The sequence below is a fragment of the Giraffa tippelskirchi genome, chromosome 10 (assembly GCF_054371585.1).
Source record: "Giraffa tippelskirchi isolate mGirTip1 chromosome 10, T2T-mGirTip1v1.2.pri, whole genome shotgun sequence".
Lineage (NCBI taxonomy): Eukaryota > Metazoa > Chordata > Mammalia > Artiodactyla > Giraffidae > Giraffa > Giraffa tippelskirchi.
In genome coordinates, this window is record NC_137284.1 from 40064331 (window position 1) to 40090163 (window position 25833).

The 25833-nt window shown below is 42.1% G+C and overlaps 2 long non-coding RNA genes across 2 annotated transcripts in view; both read left to right on the forward strand.

The window, feature by feature from the left end:
• Window positions 1–266: 266 nt before the first annotated feature.
• On the forward strand, window positions 267–24545 carry LOC145523303 (uncharacterized). The gene is made up of 7 exons (XR_014066475.1): window positions 267–502; window positions 14398–14583; window positions 15505–15695; window positions 20322–20807; window positions 21557–21671; window positions 22123–22441; window positions 22655–24545. It is a non-coding gene; the product is annotated as an uncharacterized LOC145523303 (long non-coding RNA).
• Window positions 24546–25123: 578 nt separating this feature from the next.
• Window positions 25124–25833, forward strand: part of LOC145523304 (uncharacterized) — a 98990-nt gene continuing 98280 nt past the window's right edge. Inside the window, exon 1 of the long non-coding RNA XR_014066476.1 lies at window positions 25124–25399. This is a non-coding gene — a long non-coding RNA (uncharacterized LOC145523304). The remainder of the gene's footprint in view (window positions 25400–25833) is intronic.

Consider the following 25833-nt stretch of genomic DNA (forward strand, 5'->3'; position numbering starts at 1 on the left):
GGAATTGAACTGGAGTCTCCTTCATTGCAGGGCTGATTCTTTACCAACTGAGCTATGAGGGAATGACCAACTACCTAATTACAAGCTTGAAATATGGTTAGGAATGGAGCAAAATCCAAAGAACCAATTACATCCCCAATCAGGGTTACTGGCAACTTGTTTAGCAGCTTGTGAGAATAAAGAGGAAGTTGCTAAACCAAAAGATGTAGTCAGTCTGTTGATCATGTGAGGAGAAGACCATAATCTTTCCTACTGCTAGTCTCACAGAGGCTCCGTATCACTCAGACAGAGACAAGGGTCTTTTATAAAGAGATCAAAGGTGATAACAGGAGTCCATATGTAAACCTGAACCCTGGAGATGGATTGTTGGGAGAAAACTAGAAGCAACAACTTGCCCTGTTCCCGGCTTCTTCTGAGACCTGTTTTGAAAGCTGGCCAGCAGGAGTCAACTATTGTTGCTTTGCGGTGGACCAGAACACAGTCAATTACTGGAGCGAAAATGGTACCTGTGGGAGGGAGAGCAGCTCTCTTTTGTGGGCCCTGGATTGTCGCAGCACAACAGAGGACCCTGACAAAAGGAAACTAGCTAGATTCAGCTGCTTTTTTTTAAAAAAAAAAAAGGAGAATGCTTGATTTGAACAAGCAGCTCTGTAGCCTCCCTTAAATCCTGCTGTTTATTTTGTACAGTTGGTTTCCAAGGATCTGTGGTAAAATTTTGATCCTGGTGAGGGAAGTGATGTCATGTGAGCTGAAAAAAGCTGATATTAAGACATCATTTTAAGACTGAAAAAGAAATGGAGGCAGGAAGAAGGAGAGGATGTGGCTTAGTGGCGAGGAGAAAGGAGGATGTGTTAGGGGAGGGCCATGTGACATGTGAGATCTAGGAGACAGGAGATCTGCTTGGGGAGGGAAGGGAAGGCTGTTTGTGTAGAGAGCAGCACGGGGAAGCCACTGTGGGGAAGGGGGCAATTACAGCTGTGGGCAGGGGACCGCTGCAGCCTACGAAACCTGAGCTGAGAGCCACGGAGACACTGGCTTCATTGTTGGTTTTAATAGCTGGTGCACGGCTGTGCCCATCTAAGGATGCTGTGAGTAGCATCCTGTTTCTGACAAGTTCCCCTCCCTGGTATATATCAGAATTATTGTTATTATTATTAATTTTTATTTTTAGTTGGAGGATACTTGCTTTCCAGTGTTGTGTTGGTTTCTGCCATACAACAACGTGATATATGTATATAAGCATACATATATCATCTTCCCCTTGAGCTTCCCTCCCACCACCCCTCACCCTCCAACGTCTCTAGGTTGTCACCGAGCACCGGGCCGGGTTCCCTATAGAGCAGCTTCCCACTAGCTATCTGTTTCACACATGCGAGTGTATAGATTTCAGGGCTACTCGGTCAACTCGTCCCACCCTCTCCTTCCCCAGTTCTGTCCACAAGTCCGTTCTCTACGTCTGCATGCATCTCTATTCCTGCCCTGCAGATTGATTCATCAATAGCATTTTTGTAGATCCCATGTGTATGCGTAATACATGGCCAAGGCCCTGACAGTGTATAAAGTCCTCTAGGCAATTTTACTGTGCTTCATGATAGCGGAAGCACCCATTCTGTCTTGTAAAACCCCCAACAGTATTTCTCTACTTCTTCAGCTCTAATGACAATCTGTGGTGTAGTCACCTGCTGCTACATCTGCCTCCCCAAACAGTGGCTTTCTATTTTAAGGTGCTTAGGAATTTCAAGGGTATCTTGTAAAAGAATTTTTTTTTTTTTTTTATAAATTTATTTATTTTAGTTGGGGGCCAATCACTTCACAACATTGCAATAGTTTTTGCCATACATTGACATGAATCAGCCATGGGTTTACATGTGTTCCCCCTCCTGGACCCCCCACCCACCTCCCTCCCCATCCCATCCTTCTGGATCATCCCATTGCCCCGGCCCTGAGCCCTTGTCTCATGCATCGAACATGGAATGGTGTTCTGTTTCACATATGATAATATACATGTTTCAATGCTATTCTCCCAGAACGTCCCACCCTCACCTTCTCCCTCAGAGTCCATAAAATTGTTCCATGCATCTGTGTCTCTTATTCTGTCTCGCATATAGGGTTATCGTTACCATCTTTCAAATTCCATATATATGCATTAGTATACTGTATTGTTGTTTTTCTTTCTGGCTTACTTCACTCTGTATAATGGGCTCCAGTTTCATCCATCTCAGTAGAACCGATTCAAATGTATTTTTTTTAATGGCTGAGTAATATTCCATTGTGTATATGTACCACAGCTTCCTTATCCATTCGTCTGCTGATGGACATCTAGGTTGCTTCCATGTCCTGGCTATTGTAAACAGTGCTGCGATGAACATTGGGGTACACGCGTCTCTTTCAATTCTGGTTTCCTCGGTGTATATGCCCAGCAGTGGGATTGCTGGGTCATATGGCAGTTCTATTCCCAGTTTTTTAAGGAATCTCCACACTGTTCTCCATAGTGGCTGTACTAGTTTGCATTCCCACCAACAGTGTAAGAGGGTTCCCTTTTCTCCACACCCTCTCCAGCATTTATTGCTTGTAGACTTTTGGATAGCAGCCATTCTGACTGGTGTGAAATGATACCTCATTGTGGTTTTGATTTGCATTTCTCTAATAATGAGTGATGTTGAGCATCTTTTCATGTGTTTGTTAGCCATCTGTATGTCTTCTTTGGAGAAATGTCTGTTTAGTTCTTTGGCCCATTTTTTGATTGGGTCGTTTATTTTTCGGGAATTCAGCTGCAGAAGTTGCTTGTATATTTTTGAGATTAATTGTTTGTCTGTTGCTTCATTTGCTATTATTTTCTCCCATTCTGAAGGCTGTCTTTTCACCTTGTTTATAGTTTCCTTTGTTGTGCAAAAGCTTTTAATTTTAATTAGGTCCCATTTGTTTATTTTTGCTTTTATTTCCAATATTCTAGGAGGTGGGTCATGGAGGATCCTGCTGTGATTTATGTCGGAGAGTGTTTTGCCTATGTTTTCCTCTAGGAGTTTTATTGTTTCTGGTCTTACATTTAGATCTTTAATCCATTTTGAGTTTATTTTTGTGTACGGTGTTAGGAAATGTTCTAGTTTCATTCTTTTACAAGTGGTTGACCAGTTTTCCCAGCACCACTTGTTAAAGAGATTGTCTTTTCTCCATTGAATATTCTTGCCTCCTTTGTCGAAGATAAGGTGTCCATAGGTGCGTGGGTTTATCTCTGGGCTTTCTATTTTGTTCCATTGATCTATATTTCTATCTTTGTGCCAGTACCATACTGTCTTGATGACTGTGGCTTTGTAGTAGAGCCTGAAGTCAGGCAGGTTGATTCCTCCAGTTCCATTCTTCTTCCTCAAGATTGCTTTGGCTATTCGAGGTTTCTTATATTTCCATACAAATTGTGAAATGATTTGTTCTAGTTCTGTGAAAAATACCATTGGTAGCTTGATAGGGATTGCATTGAATCTATAGATTGCTTTGGGTAGTATACTCATTTTCACTATATTAATTCTTCCAATCCATGAACACGGTATATTTCTCCATCTGTTTGTGTCCTCTTTGATTTCTTTCATCAGTGTTTTATAGTTTTCTATATATAAGTCTTTTGTTTCTTTAGGTAGATATATTCCTAAGTATTTTATTCTTTTTGATGCAATGGTGAATGGTATTGTTTCCTTAATTTCTCTTTCTGTTTTCTCATTATTGGAGTATAGGAATGCAAGGGATTTCTGTGTGTTAATTTTATATCCTGCAACTTTACTATATTCATTGATCAACTCTAGTAATTTTCTAGTAGAGTCTTTAGGGTTTTCTATGTAGAGAATCATGTCGTCTGCAAACAGTGAGAGTTTTACTTCTTCTTTTCCTATCTGTATTCCTTTTATTTCTTTTTCAGCTCTGATTGCTGTGGCCAAAACTTCCAAAACTATGTTGAATAGTAGTGGTGAAAGTGGGCATCCTTGCCTTGCTCCTGACTTTAGGGGAAATGCTTTCAATTTTTCACCATTGAGGATAATGTTTGCTGTGGGTTTGTCATATATAGCTTTTATTATGTTGAGATATGTTCCTTCTATTCCTGCTTTCTGGAGGGTTTTAATCATAAATGGATGCTGAATTTTGTCAAAGGCTTTTTCTGCATCTATTGAGATAACCATATGGTTTTTTTCTTTCAATTTGTTAATGTGGTGTATTACATTGATTGATTTGCGGATGTTAAAAAAACCTTGCATTCCTGGGATAAAGCCCACTTGGTCATGATGTAGGATCTTTTTAATATGATGTTGGATTCTGTTTGCTAGAATTTTATTAAGGATTTTTGCATCTATGTTCATCAGTGATATTGGCCTGTAGTTTTCCTTTTTTGTGACATCTTTGTCTGGTTTTGGAATTAGGGTGATGGTGGCCTCATAGAATGAGTTTGGAAGTTTACCATCTTCTGCAATTTTCTGGAAGAGTTTGAGTAGGATAGGTGTTAGCTCTTCTCTAAAGTTTTGGTAGAATTCCGCTGTGAAGCCGTCTGGTCCTGGGCTTTTGTTTGCTGGAAGATTTCTGATTACAGTTTCGATTTCCGTGCTTGTGATGGGTCTGTTAAGATCTTCTATTTCTTCATGGTTCAGTTTTGGAAAGTTATACTTTTCTAAGAATTTGTCCATTTCTTCCAAGTTGTCCATTTTATTGGCATATAGCTGTTGGTAGTAGTCTCTTATGATCCTTTGTATTTCTGTGGAGTCTGTTGTGATCTCTCCATTTTCATTTCTAATTTTGTTGATCTGATTCTTCTCCCTTTGTTTCTTGATGAGTCTGGCTAATGGCTTATCAATTTTGTTTATCTTCTCGAAAAACCAGCTTTTAGTTTTGTTGATTTTTGCTATGGTCTCTTTTGTTTCTTTTGCATTTATTTCTGCCCTAATTTTTAAGATTTCTTTCCTTCTACTGACCCTGGGGTTTTTCATTTCTTCCTTCTCTAGTTGCTTTAGGTGTAGAGTTAGTTGATTTATTTGATTTTTTTCTTGTTTCTTGAGGTACGCCTGTATTGCTATGAACCTTCCCCTTAGTATTGCTTTTACAGTGTCCCATAGGTTTTGGGTTGTTGTGTTTTCATTTTCATTCGTTTCCATGCATAATTTTATTTCTTTTTTGATTTCTTCTGTGATTTGTTGGTTATTCAGAAGCGTGTTGTTTAGCCTCCATATGTTGGAACTTTTAATAGTTTTTTTCCTGTAATTGAGGTCTAATCTTACTGCATTGTGGTCAGAGAAGATGACTGGGATGATTTCAGTTTTTTTGAATTTACCAAGGCTAGATTTATGGCCCAGGATGTGATCTATCCTGGAGAAAGTTCCATGTGCACTTGAGAAAAAGGTAAAATTGATTGTTTTGGGGTGGAAACTCCTGTAAATATCAATTAAATCTAATTTGTCTATTGTATCATTTAAAGTTTGTGTTTCCTTGTTAATTTTCTGTTTAGTTGATCTATCCATATGCGTGAGTGGAGTATTAAAGTCTCCCACTATTATTGTGTTATTGTTAATTTCCCCTTTCATACTTGTTAGTATTTGCCTTATATATTGTGGTGCTCCTATGTTGGGTGCATATATATTTATGATTGTTACGTCTTCTTCTTGAATTGATCCTTTGATCTTTATGTAGTGTCCTTCTTTGTCCCTTTTCACATCCTTTATTTTAAAGTCTATTTTATCTGAAATGAGTATTGCGACTCCTGCTTTCTTTTGGTCTCCGTTTGCATGGAATATGTTTTTCCATCCTTTCACTTTCAGCCTGTGTGTGTCTCTAGTTTTGAGGTGGGTCTCTTGTAGACAGCATATATAGGGGTCTTGTTTTTGTATCCATTCAGCAACCCTTTGTCTTTTGGTTGGGGCATTCAACCCATTTACATTTAAGGTAATTATTGATAAGTATGATCCCGTTGCCATTTACTTTGTTGTTTTGAGTTCGTGTTGAAACATCCTTTCTGTGTTTCCTGTTTAGAGAAGATCCTTTAGCATTTGCTGGAGAGCTGGTTTGGTGGTGCTGAATTCCCTCAGCTCTTGCTTGTCTGTAAAGCTTTTGAATTCTCCTTCATATCTGAATGAAATCCTTGCTGGGTACAGTAATCTGGGTTGTAGATTCTTCTCTTTCATTACTTTAAGTATGTCCTGCCATTCCCTTCTAGCCTGAAGGGTTTCTATTGAAAGATCAGCTGTTATCCTTATGGGGATCCCCTTGTGTGTTATTTGTTGTTTTTCCCTTGCTGCTTTTAATATTTGTTCTTTGTGTTTGATCTTTGTTAATTTGATTAATATGTGTCTTGGGGTGTTTCGCCTTGGGTTTATCCTGTTTGGAACTCTCTGGGTTTCTTGGACTTCTGTGACTATTTCTTTCCTCAATTTAGGGAAATTCTCAACTATTATCTCCTCGAGTATTTTTTCATGGCCTTTCCTTTTATCTTCTTCTTCTGGGACTCCTATGATTCGAATGTTGGGGCGTTTCATATTGTCCCAGAGGTCCCGGAGGTTTTCCTCATTTCTTTTGATTCTTTTTTCTTTTTTCCTCTCTGCTTCATTTATTTCCATCATTCTATCTTCTACCTCACTTATCCTATCTTCTGCCTCCGTTATTCTACTGTTGGTTCCCTCCAGAGTGTCTTTTATCTCCTTTATTTCATTATTCATTCTATATTGATTCCTTTTTATTTCTTCTAAGTCCTTGATAAACATTTCTTGCATCTTCTCAATCTTTGTCTCCAGGCTATTTATCTGTAACTCCATTTTGCTTTCAAGATTTTGGATCATTTTTATTATCCTTATTCTAAATTCTTTTTCAGATAGATTCCCTATCTCCTCCTCTTTTGTTTGGCTTTGTGGGCATTTCTCATTGTCCTTTACTTGCTGAGTATTTCTCTGTCTTTTCATCTTGTTTAGATTGCTGTGTTAGGCGTGGCCCTTCTGTATTCTGGTAGTATGAAGTTCCTCTTTGTTGTGGAGGTTCCTCACTGCGGTTGGGGTTGGACAGGTGGCTTGTCAAGGCTTCCTGGTTGGGGGAGCTTGTGTCGGTGTTCTGGTGGGTGGAGCTGGATTTCTGCTCTCTAGAGTGTAATGGAGTGACCAGTATTAATTTTTGAGATGTCTATGGATTTGGTGTGCCTCTGGGCAGCCTGTATATTGATGCTCAGGTCTATGTTCCTGCGTTGCTGGAGAATTTGCGTGGTATGTCTTGCTCTGGAACTTATTGTCTCTTGGGTGGAGCTTGGTTTCAGTGAATTTATGGAGGCTATTGGATGGTCTCTTATTAATTAATGTTTCCCCTGGCTTTCAGTCTTATTCTTGCAGTAGCCTCAAGACTTCTCCTTCCATACAGCCTCAATAATAAAACTTTTAGGTTAATGGTGAAAAGATTCTCCACAGTGAGGGATGCCCAGAAAGGTTCACTGAGTTACATGGAGAGATGAGGTGGGGGGGGGGGGGGTTGAGGTGACCAGGAGGGGAAGAGGGGAATTCAAATGTAGAGAGAGCAATCTAGCCAGTAAGCACTTCCCTCTGTGCTTTCCACAGTTTGGAACCCTCAGAGTGATTCACAGAGATACATAGAGAGGGGGGAGGAAGGTAACAGAGGTAAGCATGAGTAGAAAGGGAGGAATTAAGAGGGGAGAGAGAGATCTGGGCAGTATCCTGTTCCTGAAGTGTTCTCCGGTACCCAGAACACCCTCAGAGATTCACAGAATTGGGTTGAGAAGAGAAGGAGGAGGGTGGGAGATAGAGGTTCCCTGAGGGAGAAGAAAGAGCATCAATAGGTGGAGAGAGTGATCAGGCCAGTGATCACACTCCTGAGTAAGAGTGGGTCCTAAAGATTGGGTTCTTAAATGTACAAAGTTGATATCAAATATGTAATAAAACTTACAATCTAAAAAAAAAAAGAAAAAGAAAAAAGGAAACAGTGTAAAAAGAAAAAAAAACAGTAAAACAGTAAAAAAAGAAACAGTAAAAAAATGTAGAACAGGAAAAAAAACATTAAAAAAAGAAAACACAAAAGGTATAAGATATATGTATGTAGTTTGCTTCAAAAATAGGGTTTTTTTTTTTTGCAAGTTAATAGTGGGTTATGAAAATGAAAGTTAAAGGTGTAATAGAGGACTTGAAGAAAAAGGAAAGAAGAGAAAAAAAAAATTTTTTTTTTTTTAATTAAAAAAAAAAAATTAAAAAAAAAAATAGTAAAAAATATATATATCCCGGACTTTCTCTGGAGCTGTTGTGAGCAGTGTGGGATCTGCTCAGTTTTAGATAGATCCTTATTCCTGCTTATACTTTTCAAGATCTATAGGTCCTTTTCAATGCAGTCGGTATTAACTACAGGGATCTTAATCTGTTGGCCTGTCCCTTCCAAAGCGCTTCCCTCTGTTTATTTGGCTTCTGTTTGGAGATCTCTTCAGTATCTAATTTCCGCCCTGCAACAAAGCGGTGGAGGTGATCTCTTTAGGTTCGCTTGTTCAATCGTGCTGTGGGGAGGAAGGAACACTGCAATTCTGGCGTGCGTGTGGTAAGCTCGCAGTGTCTCGGCCGCACTGGGTTCGCCCCCGCTCACGGCGTGTGTGCTTTCCCTGTCTACCCTGCTCAGGCTTCAGGTTACTCGGCCGGGGAGCGGGCCCTGAGCTGCGTGCACTTCCCAGGTCTAAGCCGCTCAGGTTCAGGCTCCCGGTTACTCCACAAAGGCGCAGACTCGGTTTCGCCCGCGGCTTGTGCCGTTCCCGGTCTGAGCTGCCCAGGCGGCCAGGAGTTTGGCGAGGGCGCTCTTCCCTGTTGGGGCGGTGCGGCTTATCACCTCCCTGGTCCTCGCCTCGGTTTACGGGCGCGCCCGGCTCCGGTGTGCTTTGTGTCGGTTCTGGGGAGCTGGTCTCTGGCTGCGACCCTCCCGGCGGCTGTCGACCCTCCGGGATCTCAGGCAGTCTTTGCTTAGAAACTGGGAGCCTGTTTGCAGTTTGGTAGGGGGTGCCCTCTCTGGAGCCGAGTTTGCCCCTTTCCGGCTCTGGCGGGCCCCGCCTGCCCGCTGTGTCCGGCGGGGGATGGGGCGGTCCACAGCCGGCTAGCTCTCCTCTGGTATCGCTCAGTCCTTTGTTCTGTGAGCGGGCCGGCAGTGCCTTAGAGTTGGGCTTTTCGCGGGATAGTTCTTTCTCTCTCGCTGTCCCACAGTTTAGGTTACTATCTCACGTTAGCTCCCTCAGATTGCCCTCGGGGCACTCGGGCCCGGTCCTTACCCTAGGCAATGCCTCCCGCTCCTCTCCGTTCAGCCCCCACTTGCTGGTGGCGGATGATGCGAGCGTCTGGGGTTCTTTGCTGGGAGTTGCTTTAGGCACGTAATCTGTGGATTTTATTTATTTTTTCCTCCCAGTTACGTTGCCCTCCGAGATAAAAAATCCTCCCCCACACCCGCCGGTGAGAGGGTTTCCTGGTGCTTGGAAATTCCTCCTCTTTTACGACTCCCTCCCCGGGACGGGTCTCCGTCCCTAACTCTTTTGTCTCTCTTTTTATCTTTTATAATTTCTCCTACCTCTTTTGAAGATAATGCGCAGTTTTTGTGGAAGCCTGAAGTCCTCAGCCAGCCTTCAGAAGTAGTTTTGTGAAGTTTGGTCAGCGTTTAGATGTTCTTTCGATACATTTGTGGAGGAGAGAGTGGTCTCCCCGTCCTATTCCTCCGCCATCTTATCCCCCGAGTCCTGTAAAAGAATTTTTAAAAGACAGATTTTGACTTTGTGAATCTGGAGTGGGACCTGCAATGTCAACATTCCAAGAGGTTCCCCTTCTGAACACACAGAGGAGCAAGGGCTTACCCTCCACCTACCCGTGGCCTCGTTCTTGGTTCAATTTTCGTGTCGTTTTTCAGAGTCCAGGCTGTAAGCTCAGACCACATTGGCTTATATTTTGTATCTGCTATTGAGTCTGGACACGTTTATTCACCTTATTACCAGTTTCTTCACCTCTGACAAGAGAAATCAACGCTAGGGCAGTGGTCCCCAATACTTTTGGCACCAGAGACCAGTTTTGTGGAGAACAATTTTTCCACAGACTCGAGGAGGGGATTGTTTTGGAATGATTCAAACTTATCACGTTTACTGTGCACTCTATTTCTATTATTATTACATCAGCTGCACCTGAGCTCTCCAGCATTAGATCCCAGAGGCTGGGGACCCCTGCCTAGGGAATTCCTTAGTGATCCAGGGGATGGGACTCTGCACTCGTACTGCTGAGGACCAAGGTTCAATCGCTGGTCAGGGAACTAAGATGCCACAAGCCGTGTTATATGGCCACAAAGAAAAAAAGAAAGAGAGAGAAATAAACAATAAAGCAAGCCAGCAGCTAGCTTTTTTCTGATTTCTGTGGTATAAATATACCCATTATGGCCAATTTCAAGCTAGCAATATGACATCACTGAACAAGGAGTTCGGAAGAAATGTGCATATCCATAAACAGTGTTTCCACCACAGAGATACAATCAAGGAAAATAACCTCAAGAGAAAAGAGTGAATAGGTAAATGATAAATAGGAATGATGAGTCTGATTATCTACTACCTCTTAAAAATAAAATTTGTTTGATTATATATTTTCATTTTTTTAATAATATGTATGGTTAGCCTCCGGATTACAGAATGTCTGAACAGGTAGTGATAGGCTCTTGTTAGTTGATATAGGCTAGCTCTAGCACATCACTGACTTCTGAAATAGGTGCAGTCACTGCCCTCATGAAGCGTATAGTCCAGAAGTGAATGGGCATGGTTCCTGTGAGGAACTAAGCCAAAGGGGTGACCAGTGGGGTAGACAGAAATTTGACCCCCATAACCTTCACCCTCTGGTTGTTATGCCGATGAATATGTTATGATATATGGTAAAGGGACTTTGTAGATCTCATTGGTTTTATAAAACAGAAGACCAGGAATTCCCTGGTGGTCAAGTGGTTAGGACTTTATACTTTTACTGTCAGGGGCTCAGGTTCAATCCCTGATTGGGGGACTAAGACCCAGCAAGTCATGGCGAGGCCAGAAAACTTTAAAAAAAAGAGTTTTAATTAGATGACCTTTAGACAGAGAGGTTATCCTTGGTTATCCAAGTGTGTGCAATGTAATCACATGAACCCTTAAAACAGAAAAGGGAGGCAGAAGCAGAAACCACAGAGGTTCAAAGCACAGAAAAGATTTGATGCACTGTTGTTTGTTTGAGGAGGAGGGGAATCATGTCACAGGGAAATGGCAACCACTGTTCACTAACCACCAGAAACTGAATTCTGTCAATAAGCAGTAAGCCTGAAAGAGGAACCTCAGCTGCCAGTGAGAACCCAGTCCTGGCCAATACTTTGATTTTAACCCAGTGAGACCTTAAGAGGAGAACCAAGCCACACCATTCCAGACATCTGACCTAGAGAAACAGTGAGGCTTGTGTAAAACTGCTACATGTGTGATAATTTGTTACACATCAACAAAAAGGTAATAGAGTCAGTAAAGACAGGATCAAAGTAATAGTTACTAAAGAAGAGCAGAGGAAGAATATGCCAACACTTTCAGGGATTTAGAGGTGTTTGGAATGTACAAGGGAGCTTCCCCAGTGGCTCAGTCTGTAAAGAATTTGCCTGCAATTCAGGAGACTGGGGTTCCATCCCTGGGTCTGGAAGATTCCCCAGAGAGAGAAATGGAATATATGAGAAGTGAGAAGAGATGTGAAAATGAGATGAGGTGAGGCTGATCCTGAAGAGCCTTTTAAGCCAGGAGAATATTTTCCGAGGGCAAAGGGAGCCAGTGAACTGAACAGAGCTTGCGTTTAAGGAACATGAGGAACGTGTCACAGACTGGGAGCAGGCATTTAGGATCCCCTGCTTTGTCAGTCAGGGAAGCCGGTGAGGAGGAAGAAGGGTGGCGTGAGGGTGCCGAACCCCAGACGCTGACCCGCATATGCTGTTTGTTCTTTCTCATCCCCACTCCTCAGTCACTCGCTGAGCACCAGCCACGTGCAGGGCACCTCGCCAGGGGGCAGGGACACCCACTGCTCCGAGCTCCCAGGCCTCAGCAGGGCCTTTGGTATTGCTTTTGCTTTTCCAGAAGTCATGTGGAGTAAGATAAATATAGTTTATGGATTCCCACAACTAGTTCTGCCACTTATTAAGCACACAAGCCAGGGCAAGTCACTTAACCTTTCTGAGTTTCCCTTCCCTGGTTTGTAAATAACTATTATAGCTACTTCAGAAGGCTATTGCAGTAATCAGAGACAAAGTATATAAAAACTTTAAACGTCATGAAAGCCCTGTTCAGGTGATTGACTTTCCTCTCTGTCTCTCTACCATCCATGTGCTCTAGTTCTTCTCATATTCTTTTTTTTTCTCTCTCCCTTCATTGTTTTCTTTATTAAATTAGTCCAACAAATATTTCTTGCGAGCCTGTGCTGTTTATTCATCTAAATGTCTGTCCATGTTTGCTTTACACACACACATTCCCGTCATGGAGCTTACTCTATGAACACTTAAGGATATATAACAAAGCTCATAATGTATTTTTAAGTGGAAAATAAAAGTGATTACAAAATATGTTAGATTGACAAGCAGGTGTTTTTGTGTATGTGTGTGCGGTGTGAAAGGGAGCAAGAGAGAAAATATATGAATATGTTCATAGAGCCAAAGATTGGAAAATATACTTCAAAACATTAGTAGAGTACCCTTACATGCTTTCATTTGGCTTTGTTTTCCCATTTTCCTGTATTTTTCAAATTTTCTGCAAGAAATACATTTTATAAATAGTAAAGCAGCCCAACATGTTTTAAGAAAAATATAAAATGTCAAATGCTATGAATAAGTTATACATAGGATGTTATGGGAATGGATGTTTCTGAATTAAATGTTGACTGGGTAGAATCTCTATGCTTGGCTTTGAAGGATAAAAAGCTCTTTAGGAAAGACCTTAGTGAATGACATTCAGGAGAAGGACCCAAGGTGTGCAGACCCTGGAGTGGTTAGGAAACAATGTTATGTGTGCAGCTCCTGTCACCTGAAGTGTGTCCTGGGCTGCACTAGGAGATGGGAATTAGATGCCATGCTATGAATCTTAGCTTTTATCCTTTAAGTACAGAGGCATTTAAGCAGAGGATTCATATAGTCAGACCTTCATTTCTATAGATTACAGTGGGTGGCAGTGTGAAATGCATAGTGTAAAGCAGTTAGAAGCAGACAGGAAACACGGAAATTTGTCAGGACACTAGTGTCCAAGTAAAAGACGATAAAGGTCTGGACCAGAACAATGTAGTGAGAATGGAGAGAAATATTTTAGGGATAATTAAGAATTGTTTAAGGCTTATTTCTCATTCTGCCTATGTTATACTATATTGTTAAATTAGCAACACCACAACTTATATAAGAGAGTATACTTAGGTGCCTATATAATATGCCTGAATAATTTTCCAACTGGAAGAAAAGTATTGAAGGGCATGGGAAGGTTAAGACCCAAAGACCTTGGAAGATTTCTTAATTTGGCTTGGGTCTCACTTCTGCGAGCCGAGAGGAGACAGTCAGAGTCAGAAACTGCTTTCCTCTGGCCCAAAACTAAGCTGCGGAGAAACGGGAAACAGCAGAGGGCCTGAGAGACTCTGGAGGAGGACCACCAACGTTAATGGCAGACAAGACCAGATGAGCAACTGTGGTCTCGTGGGCAGTCAGAGAGCAGGCTGTGCAGTGACATGACTTGGAAAGAGAGAGGAGGGTTGTGTGTGTGTGTGTGTGTGCGTGTTTGGCTTTTTCTGAGTCACGTTTAGATTTTATAACAGCAGAGTTTCCAACTGGCATAAAGACAGTCAAGAGTTAAGAGAAAAAGCAAAGCGCCTAAGTGTGTCATGACAGCAGGATGCCAGCACAAGTTTTCTGGCAGTCAGAAGTAGCTTGGCTGTCCGTGCTAAGGAGGGACACGGGTACAGGGAGGAATAAATTCCCGAACTCTTCTTTGGCCCATGTTTTTACCTTGTTGACTTAAAAAATAATCGCAACCTAAAAACTGAGAGTTATGTTTTATTTGGTAGGAATTTTTAGGACTTCAAGCCCAATAGACAGCATCTCAAGGAATCCTGAGAGAATTGCTCCGAGGAGGGAGGGAAGTAAGGGGTCAGGTTATATAGAAGTTTGTAACAAAGGGCTGGTAGCCAGAACATCAAGAGATTGTTGTGAATTAAAGAAAACTAGATCTCTCAAGTTAAGGAGTTTAGCACTTTTTTATGTGTGAAAAGAGAAGGCAATGGCACCCCACTCCAGTACTCTTGCCTGGAAAATCCCATGGTCAGAGGGGCCTGGTGGGCTACAGTCCATGGGGTCGCTAAGAGTCGGACACGACTGAGCGACTTCACTTTCACTTTTCCCTTTCATGCACTGGAGAAAGAAATGGCAACCCACTCCAGTATTCTTGCCTGGAGAATCCCAGGGACGCCGGAGCCTGGTGGGCTGCCGTCTATGGGGTCACACAGAGTCGGACACGACTGAAGCGACTTAGCAGCAGCAGCATGTGTGAAAAGATGCAGGCGTCTGCTCACTGAAATCATTGCCTTCATCATCTCAGCCGGGGTGAGTATCCAGCGATTTTTCACATCCTGAGTGCTTCAGGACGCCCCACAGGGAGTGGCTGCAGCCTTACAGCTGCCAGATCTGTGCAGATATTCTTCTCCTTCCTGAGTGCCCTGGAGGGCGGGAATCCCTGATGACTGTGACCTCCTTGCTTATTGATCTGATAAGAAATACTCCATTTCTCAATCTCATCCAAGTTCTGCTTTATGTTTGCACCAAGTGAGTAAATGCTTTCCTAATGAAATTTTGAGGCTTTTTCTTAAACCCCTCTTTCGAATCATATTCATGGGACGTGTCTAAAATCCTCCAAGTAAGGGACAAATCTTCTTTCATGAACAAAGTGAATATTGATATTGAAATCCAAGACAAGTTTCAGGTGCTCTCAGCCCTCTGGCTGAATGTAGGCGGGGACAACGGAAGCCTTAAGACAAGGAGTCAGGAACACAAGGAGGCTTCATGGTAGAGTGCACAGAGCTGAGTTTGGAGGTCTGGAGCCCTGACGTCACGCCCAGAGAGGGTCACAGCATCTTTTCTCTGAGCTCAGCTGCTTGGGGAAGTCAGGCTGCTAGTCAGGTCAGGAGGGGTTGGACAACCTCAGGGAATCCCTAAGGGTCTTTTCATTTGTATATTTAGATTCCATGGACCAGGAGGACTTAAAATAACAATTATTTGCAGCTTTGCAGAAAATTAGAGAAAAGCGTAAGAGTGAGCTTTCTGCAACAAGATAACAGAGGATTTAAACTGAACCAGCACAGAGAGCCGGAGGTAGAACTCAGAGGAATACTTTTTACAGTGAGATCTGTTCCGACTTTCAAAGGGATATGTCCCCCTCTATCCCTATATTAAAATATACTTGGGGTTTGGGAGGGTGCTGTCTTTGTGTGTTGACTTCTTTTAATGATAGCGAAAATTCTTTCTTAGGCAAAAAAGTCCCAGAGCACAGGAAATATAAGGAGATGGCAGTGGGCGGTGGGGGTGGGGTGACAGCTGTCGTCAGATTGGATACCAGGAAACAACCTGTCACATGACCTCCAAGAACCTGAAGACTGGAGGAATCACTTTTCTGAGAAGACTTGTCCAGCAAACGCCTCACCCACAGCTTCCTCTATCCTGTAAGTCCTAAAGCTCACGGGTTAGCAGGGCAAGAGCATCTACCTTGATCTCTCCTGCCCCGGAGTCCTGCCCTCCAAAATGGCTCAGAGAAGCCAGCAGTTTCCTTTTCTGGTGTTCCTTTCCCCTTTTCTATTGCATTCTACTTCACAGGCAATAGAATTATCGCCTATGAAATAGAATGAAGCTTACCTTATAGTTCTAATTCTGGTTAGGCTCACAGAGACATACAATAACACTTCTCTTGCCTTTTCTTTTTTTAAAGTATATGGGCTGCACTTCTATGAGCTAGGGCTTGTTCTGGGAGTGGCTGAAATTGCCTGAGGGAGGGTGTGTGGGTGGAGTAAGAAAATCTGAGTAGGATTCCTGCCTTGATGAGCAGGTAAAAATTCTGAGTGTGTGTGTGTGTGTGTGTGTCTGTCTGTCTGTCTGTCTGTCTAATCCTTAGAAAAAGTTAATTATATTTCTAAGTACCCAAAGCAGAATGGATGATACACTAAACAATTTTAACATTGCATTTTGATCTTCTATTTGAAATTTCCTTGAAACAATGGCTCTAGGTCTGGTTTCTACAGTGCCTCTGAGGGTCCCCTTTTGTGAAATGCTAAGGGCTGGACAGACTTGAAATCCTCAGATTACTTCCACTCCCCCACCTCCCTGCATTATCATTTCCCTACCATATTCTACAGAGAAATAATGTCATCTAACTTTTTGAGAAAGACACCTGGCAAAATATACCTCTTTCCTTCTCTGGGTTAGAGGCAGATTCTGAGATCCTTCTTTATGTCAAAATGATACCTATATTTCAAAACACAGACAACATACATTGTGAAGCCTCCTCTAATTCTTCCAAACCCAAAACTAAATGAAACAAACTATATGTATATATATGGCTTCCATGGTGTCTCAGTGATAAAGAATCGGCCTGTCAATTCAGAAGGCAGGGTTTGATCCCTGGGTTGGGTTGGGAAAATCCCCTGGAGAAGGAAATGGCAACTCACTCCAGTATTCTTGCCTGGGAAATCCCATGGAAAGAAGAGCCTGGCAGGCTATAGTCCAAAGGGCGCAAAAGAATTGGACACGACTTAGCAACTAAATAACAACAACAACTATATATATATATAAGGTTTCCCTCTCTTAAACTTCTGAGAGAGTCAATTCCTAGGTAGGTTGAGAAGAAGTCCAGGGGTTCCCAAGAGGAGAGGGGTCTGGAATTCTCAAGGAAAGGACAAACTTTTTTTTCCTTTACATTCCTTAGTCTTAGTCACATAAAACGTTTTCATCTTTAAGCCTGGAACTGATGATTACACAACTAACAACTTGGTTTGGACTCTGTACTAAGGATTATATAGCGGTGATGTATCCTGCTTGAGGACAGTCTCTGGGAAAAACCTTCTGACTAATCCTGTTATCCTGAAATGTAAATTATGGGAGTGGGTCTTGTGAGGTCTTTACAACCTCCAGACATTCTTTTGATTCACTGTAATAACTAATTGGAGAGTATATAACTCCATTGCTAACACTAGCGAGGGGGTACTCTTTCTGCCCCCTTCTGATGTCTGTGTCAGAAGCTTTCTCTATCTCCTTTATACTTGAATAAAACTTTATTACACAAAAGCTCTGAGCAATCAAGCCTCGTCTCTGGCCCTGGATTGAATTCTCTTCCAGAGGGGAAGAATCCTGGGTCTTTCGTGGTTCAGCAACAACCTTTCACTTCCAAGTGCATTTACTATTACATAGTTGTGTTTTGTTAATCTATGATGAGAATTTAGTCTATGTCAGGTGCTAGGTTAAGCATTTTACATGTATTAACATTGTAGGTAAATGCAACTTTTGACTCCATCTCGTATCTGAACAAAGAGACCATGTGACTTGCCCACAGCCACTGGAAAATGGTAGTCATTTATTTCCTGTATTGATAGATAGTACTCCATCTTTTGCTAGGTTTTATCATGTTTTATCTACCTTTTGCTTACAACAATAATTGACATTTGTAAGGAGATTAACATTTTACCCATTCATCAGCTCATTAATGTCAAAAATACTTTTGTGATGTTGTTATTACTATTTTCCTCTTTTTCTCAATGAATTTGACTCCCCACATTTCACAGGAGGTATATGGCAGAAATAGTATTCAGCCAGGTGATATTTCACCCTACCTCAGGCCACTGAACTCCCTTGCCTGGCCTTCTGCAAAGTCAGCTTGGTGTTTTCATTGCTTTTGTAGGGCTTGAACTTTCCCTTCACCACAGCTACCAAAAGTCTAAGTTATGGTACCAGGGCAGAGCTACGCAAAGGAGAGAGTGCTCAGATCTTTCTCAAGTTGTCCAGGAGGTCATTTGTATCTGCAAGTTTTGCATCCACAGATTTGGAGAGCTGTCTTCATGGTACTATGCTATTTTATATAAGGGCCTTAAGCGTCCATGAATGTTGGTATCAGTAGAGGTCCTGGAACCAGTCCCTCCCAGGGATAATGAGAAGTGAGCTCTAATAGAATTGTAGTTTCCCTTTATATTGGACTATTATAGGAGAATCATAGAATATAAGCAGCCAGGTCAACATGACCAGTGGCTTTGTATGACCAGATCAATATATCCAGTGGCTTTTATCAGCTGAAATCTTCATACTGGTTTATAGAATGGGTCCTGCTCTTCTCTGAGAATAGAATGAAGATTCAGGTCCATTTGGCCAGCACATACTGAGAAAACCTAAATTGGGTTAAAGAGTCCCTTAACTGAATCCCTGTATAAAGGGCATGTTACAGTTCATTTACCCTTTTAATGAGAAAATAATGAGCACTTACTATATACCAAAATCGATGTGCATATTAGAGCTTTAGAAGTACAACAATTGACCAAGAATTTTTTCACACCTTTGGGATTTTGTCAGTCTAAATAAAGAAGTAAACTGGAACAAGTTCCAATGACCAGAAGTTGAGTTTATTTGGAGATAGCAGATGAATTGCAATTCAGAAAACATGTGCTAATTATGATTGGACTTTTCTGCAGAATATCTAGGCAGGAGACCTGAATCTGCTTGCCAAAAAGAAGAAAAAGTTAAAAAAAAAAAAAAAACAGAAAACATGGGCTGTAGCAAGTTACAGGTGAGTCCATGAGGATCTGGGAAGGCTCTGTGGGTGAAAGCGGGAAGAGGGAGAAGTCCAGTGCGAGTCCAGGCAGGAAGTTCACCAGTTTGAGGATGGGAGAGATTCTTAGCAAATATTCATTGGTCAGGCGGTAAGTCTTAGTTTTTAGTAAAGCAGGCATGTACAGAAATCAGTCTCAGCTCTTAAGTTCCATTCTTTTGAGGGCACATGTATAAGATTTTCCATTTTGTATCATCTGGTTTCATTTTGAATTGGAATCCTTTCATGATTCCATAATCATATGAGAGAAAGATGCAAAAAGGCAGTTACTGTGCAATGTGATGGTCACTCTCAATGACAGAAGCAGGGGTCTGCGCAATCAGAAGAGGATCATTTATACTGTAGGGAGTTGGATAAGGAAGAAGGTGATGATGGAGGGGAGGATAAGGAAGAAGGTGATGATGGAGGGGAGGAATATGATGGAAGGAGTGAGATTCGGGGGAGATACTCCTGGTGAAAGGATGAGTGTGAACAAAATAAGGAGAGAAACTAGAACACAGCCAGGCTGGAGAGGCGGCAGGAGGAGTTTGGCATTCTTGAAATGCACTGGTATACAGCAGGTCTGACTCTGTGCGACCCTGTGGGCTGCAGCCCACCAGACCCCTCCTTCCATGGGATCCTTCAGGCAAGAACACTGGAGTGGGTTTCCATGCCCTCCTCCAGGGGACCTTCCCAACCCAGGGATCAAACCTGCATCTCTTACATCTCTTGCATTGGCAGGCAGGTTCTTTACCACTAGGTTCTTTACCACCTCTGGGATCCAGTCTCCTTTCTGAAGATAGAGCAACAGCTGGTCTTTGAGGGTTATACTGCTTGTCAATGTACTCACCTAACAACATGTTAAAAATCATTTATGTTCAAAGTGCCTACCTAGTGCCTCGCTTCAGAAATAAATCAATGGAGAAGAGTGTTCTGGTAACTATACTGTGTAAGAAACTGTTCTAAAGGTAGTGACTTAAAATGACAATTGTTTTGTTTATGTGGGTCAGGAGCTCATACTAGGTGTTGAGGAAGCCTGTCACACATGCATGTCCGAAGGCTATCTCCTGTTGAGTACAGAATCTGTCTTTGGTAGACCACTTGTCTGTGTAGCGTGCACGGGGCAAGCCAAGGGGCACATAAATCTTCTGGGAGGCAGACTTCTCCTCTAGTTTCCTTGGTTCAGCCAATTCAGCTTGGCCTCCCGTGACCTTCCAGTAGCAGAGCTCCTGCTTGGCACCAGGTGGCATGCCTGGGTCTTTATTCTCCCTCTAAACAAGGCCTTATAAATGGACTTTTGTGAATGGACTGATCTCCTGAGGCCACAGTGGCCCCTCCTGACCACCTTTTTAATCCTGTTTGTTCTCATCTCTTTCCTTCAGCTCAGAACTAAGCATGAGTTGAGATGCCCTGGTACTTTCACAGAAACTGTAGTCTAGGTCCTTGTTAGATTCTTGATTGTTCTCAAACATCTGTTTTTTCTTTTTCTTTTCTTCCACTTCAGCATAATTTGAAGAAGCTTATCAAGCTTTTCAAGTCAAAGCTATGGTTTTTCCAGTAGTCATGTACAGATGTCAGAATTGGACCATAAAGAAGGCTGAGTGCTAAAGAATCAATGCTTTTGAACTGTGGCACTAGAAAAGACTCTTGAGAGTCCCTTGGACTGCAAGGAGATCAAACCAGTCAATCCTAAAGGAAATAAACCCTGAATATTCATTGGAAGGACTGATGCTGAAGCTGAAGCTCCAGCATTTTGGCCACCTGATGCAAAGAACTGACTCATTGGAAAAGACCCTGATTCTGGGAAAGATTGAAGGCAGAAGGGGGTGACAGAGGATGAGATGGTTGGATGGCATCATCGACTCAATGGACATGAGTTTGAGCAAGCTCCAGGAGATAGTGAAGGGCAGGGAAGCCTGGTATACTGTGTTTCATGGGGTCACAAAGAATTGGACATGATCGAGCAACTGAACAACAACAAAAATCAAAGGTAAGAGTATAACTATGTCTTATAGATTTCTTTTTATAATTTTCACTTAAAAATGATTTACTTATTTTTTTTTGAATATGCAATTCATTCACAAAGATCAGAATTCTAAGATGAAAGTAGATAAATACCAAGAATCCCTTCCACGTTATCATGTTCCTCATAAATCTCTCCAGTTTTGCTAGTGTAGGATCTCAAAATTGTCACTGAATTTTAACTGTCAAGTTCCTAGCTGAGTACACTTAGCACATAAGATGGATTTACTGTGCTAAGTGTCAGGAACCCTCCCTTGCTTGGGCCCTGTCTTAGCCTGTTCAGGCTGCTGTAACAAACTACCGTAGACTGGGTGACTTATAAACAATAGAAATTTCTCCTAGTTCTGGATGCTAAAAAATCTGAGCCTAAGATGCCAGCAGGTTTGATGTCTGCTAAATCCTGCTTCCTGGTTCACAGTTGTCTTTTCACTGTGTTCTTACCTGCAACAGGGGGAAGGAAACTCTCTGGGGTCTCTTTTATAATGTTACGGACCACATTCATGCACCGTGATGACCCAATGATCTTCCAAAGGCTCCACATCCTAACACCATTATATTGGGAGCTAGAATTTAACATATGAATTTGGGGAGACATAAACATTCAGTCTATAGCAGGCCACTTCCAGGTCATCTTCTAGGAGCATTATTTTTTTCTTCAGTAATGAATTTTATTTTTAAATTTTTATTTATTTTTTATTATTTTTTTGACTGCCTCAGGTCCTCGTTGCATCATGCAGGATCTTTCACTGTGGTGTGTGGAGTCTCTAGCTGTGGCACGTGGACTCAGTAGTTGCAACACACAGGCTTAGTTGCAACACTCAGTTCCTCTGAGGTATGTGGGACCTTACTTCCCCCACCTGGGATTGAACCCAAGTCCCCTGCATCACAAGGCAGATTCTTAACCACTGAACCACTAGGGAAGTCCCCTAGGTGCACTATTAACATGTTGATATGCCTTGTTAAACTCACAGTCCTAATACATTTTAACCACATGAGTTGCTTATTGCCTTTTTAAGCTCCAGAACCTACAGGACCAGAGTTATTTGCTATATAAAAGTGCTCCATATAAGGCACAAGTAATAGGACATACATATGGAGGAAATAAAGCATTATTGTGGTGGAAGAGACAGTCTATTAATAAGAATATTATGCTATTTTTCTAGGTTTTGTGATGGCTGTATCTGTCATTGCTTTTACATTTGTCATTTTCCCATTTCTTTTGCCATTTTCTAAATACTTGGTAACATGTTTTTAATTTGTTATTTTGTGTTCTGTTTTCTTAGGAACCACACATTAGGAGAACTTTTGGTCCCACAAAACTTTGAGCCTCTGCTCTATAAATAGCCCAGCAGGTGTCTCACTACTTTGATTTACTTGTGGTTTGCCCATCTGTCCAGCGTGAATGACCCAAACAACAGAAGGACAGGCCTTGTTTCTCACTATATGGTCTTGGCAATTTCTTGGCCCTGTTCAAGTCACCAGATACAATCTCCATCATTACCATTAACAACAATCGGTTAAAAATGCAACCATTAAAAATCATCTATGCCAGCGCCTGAGCTGATGAGAGAAGAGGACAAAAAGGAGAAATCTAAAGGCAAGGTGAGGTGGGGGTGGGAAACAGCTTCTCCTTTTTTGCCCTTTCTCCGAAAACTTCCCTAGTTTTATTTCCCATTTGCTCAGCCGTGTATTCTCACACTGTCCTTTACCCTGAGAGCTGACTGTTAGACACGCACAAGAGAAGAACATGAAGGCCTCCAGATAAAGCAGACACTGACACAACACAGAGTCCAAGTCATTTGTTTTCTCTGACAGGGCTTCCCAGGCTGGATGGAAGAAGAAAAGACCAGCAGGGAAGCACGTGGCTCAGGTGGAGTTATAAATCAGCTAGGTCTTCTTCCGAGGATTTATATTCAACTGAAGACGTGTCCAGTGCAGGACCTTATGGGTTTCTGCTTTCTTTTTGCCTACATGGAAAAATAACAGTTAATATGGTCAACTATCCCAAGGCAGAAGAGTATTATTAAAAAATAATACTTTGCAACATTATTGATTTCTCAAGAGACTGTCAGATATTTTAAGATTTGGATTTAATAAACTATAATATGATTTCTTTTATGAGATTTTTATGTTTTCCCAATCTCCATCACCCTTGTGTTTCTTAGTTCATAATGAAAGTATCTACTAAGATCAACTGAACAAATCCTGATCTGAGTTATAAAAACCTTTATGGCCACATTGTCATTTTCTTCCACTTAGCTCTTTCTGTAAGCAGATTTGTGGGGCGGGGGTTGTCCCTGGAGAAAGAGACCCAGACATGGCTTTCTTGACATAAGAGAAGCCATTTTTGGCCCAAGCCCTTTGTGATCTCAGCCTGGCCATAATGCTTGAGCGTGAACAGATCTCAGTGATAAACGGTCTCAAGGGAACAAAAGAATGCATAAACAACGGACTCTTAACGGGCAAGAGAAGTAACAAGAGCAAAAATATTAGATCTGTCGCAAAGACTCTCAGTTCTCTTTTGATGGTAAAGACTAGCCTAAAGCACCGTCTTGAGCCATTTTGCAGAATTTAAACACCAACAACTAGATCAACTGGAATCTAAAGGATAATGGTGTTGACCTCTTCTGACCCTCTTGATTTCAATCAGCTGAAGCTTGGACTCTGCCTACCATCCAGGCCCCTTCATGAATATACATGTACCAATAGCTTAAACTTCCCCAGTTTTGCTGTTCAGAGACACACTGCTTTGGGAAAGATCCCTGGTGTTCTCCTCACTTGTAGCAAGTAATAAGACCTTCTGCAATTTGGCTTTTATATCTTTTGGCTGCTGCTGCTGCTGCTAAGTCGCTTCAGTCGTGTCCGACTCTGTGCAACCCCATAGATGGCAGCCCACCAGGCTCTGCCATCCCTGGGATTCTCCAGGCAAGAACACTGGAGTGGGTTGCCATTTCCTTCTCCAATGCATGAAAGTGAAAAGTGAAAGTGAAGCCGCTGAGTCGTGTCTGACTCTTCGCGACCCCATGGACTGCAGCCCACCAGTCTCCTCCGTCCATGGGATTTTCCAGGCAAGAGTACTGGAGTGGGGTGCCATTGCCTTCTCCATTTCTTTTGGCAATACCACCAAAAGGCAAACCCAAAGTTTAGGTAACAATTCGAAATGATTGAGCCTTCTTTATACTTATTCATATTTTTCTATATACACAGCATTTATTATATATACCCAGTATAATATGATACAGTGTGTAAGAGGAAAGATTGGAGTAGCAAGGATTCCTAAGCTGGTTTGGGGAGTGGGTAAAGAAAACTTGGTCTTCCCTGATAGCACAGATGGTGAAGAATCTGCCTGAATTCAGGAGACCAGGGTTCAATCCCTGGGATGGGAAGATCACCTAGAGAAGGGAATGGGAACCCAGTCCAGTATTCTTGCCTGGAGAAATCCATGGACAGAAGAGTCTGGTGGGCTCCAGTCCATGAGGTTGCAAACAGTTGGACACAACTAAACAACTAACACATACACACAAAGAAAACTTAGAGAGTCATCTGAGCTGGACTGCAATACTCTTTAAAGAAGGACGATGTCTCTTTGTTCTCCACTCTCTACCTAACACATGGGAGCTCCTCTGGTATGGAAGAGGATGTGGAAATGGAAAAAAGAAATTTTGGGGGGTAGAAATAATAGACGTTGTTGTTATTATGTCTCCAAGTCGTGTCTGATTCTTTTGCGACCCCGTGGACTATAGACTGAGTGGTTCCTCTGTCTGTGGGGTTCTCCAGGCAAGAATACTAGAGTGGGTATCCATTTACTTCTCCAGGACATCTTCTTGACTCAGGGATTGAACCTGCCTCTCCTACATTGGCAGGAGGTTTCTTTACCACTGAGCCCCCAGGGAAGTGCAGAAATTATTAACAGACCATCCTCAAAGGAGGAGGAATGACAGAGATTAACATTTACTTTTTATTAAGGCCCTAAAATGTGCTAAAAATGCACAGATTAAAGATAAATTTGAGGAGTGGCAATTAGTTGGTAAGTATGTCCACACCTGGCAGCTTTACAGTTTTCCGTTATATTCAAAAAGAGGTCATTTACTTGGAAAGAAGCAGATAGTTGGCAACATAATTGGGCTACAGCTGAAGCCCTCAAACCTCTAAACTCAATCTGTATGAGGAAATAAATTCCCTTTGTTATTTAAGCCAGTTTCTGTTATTTGCAACTGAAAGCAGCTGAGCTTTATGTCAGATAAGATAAAGGTTAAAAGCAGAAAAAAGTGACAAGGTCTCCCTGTTCTGCTCTCATGAGGTCTAAAGAATGGTAGCATCACCTTAGAACTTGTTAGAAAAGCAAATTCTTGGGCCCCATCCCAGACTTCCTAAATCTGAACCACTGCAGTCCGGAGGGGCACCTGACGTGCATTTCTAACAAGCCACAAGTGTAGCTGATGCCCTTGGAAGGCAGACCCGCCTTTGAGTAGCTCCTCTGAAATACTCCCCTGGGTGGACAATGAGGCTAAGACTGCAGAGCTTTGAGGGATGAACACTAAGTTTTTCTCCTTACCAGAGGTAAGCTCTAACTAATTGTGAACTAATTCAAGCCAATTTCTTTCCAAAAGAGGAGATGAAGCAACTGGGAGAATATTTCTTCTTTGTATCAGCATATCAGTGATAAAGAAAAGTATATTCTGTTGTTGTCAAAAGTGGGGTCTGTTTGCTCTCAGCTCTAAAATCAATAAAGGGGCAAGGGGCAAGGAGGGCAGACGCCTGTCCAAAGGCAGTGTTTCTCCTCCCAACAAGCAGCCAGAGCTTTTAAATGGGATTTTAGGGGTGTATAGGTGGAGGGAGGGGGCTACGTGCAGAGAGAGCACAGTCAGCTCTGATAGTGACTTGAAATTGCTCACGCGGCGGTCTGACCAGCATCATCTTAGTTGTTTTTAGTACAGTTAATCTTCAAGTCCAGGGCTTGTTTGTTTGCATTTCTTTGAGGCCTGTTCTCGGAA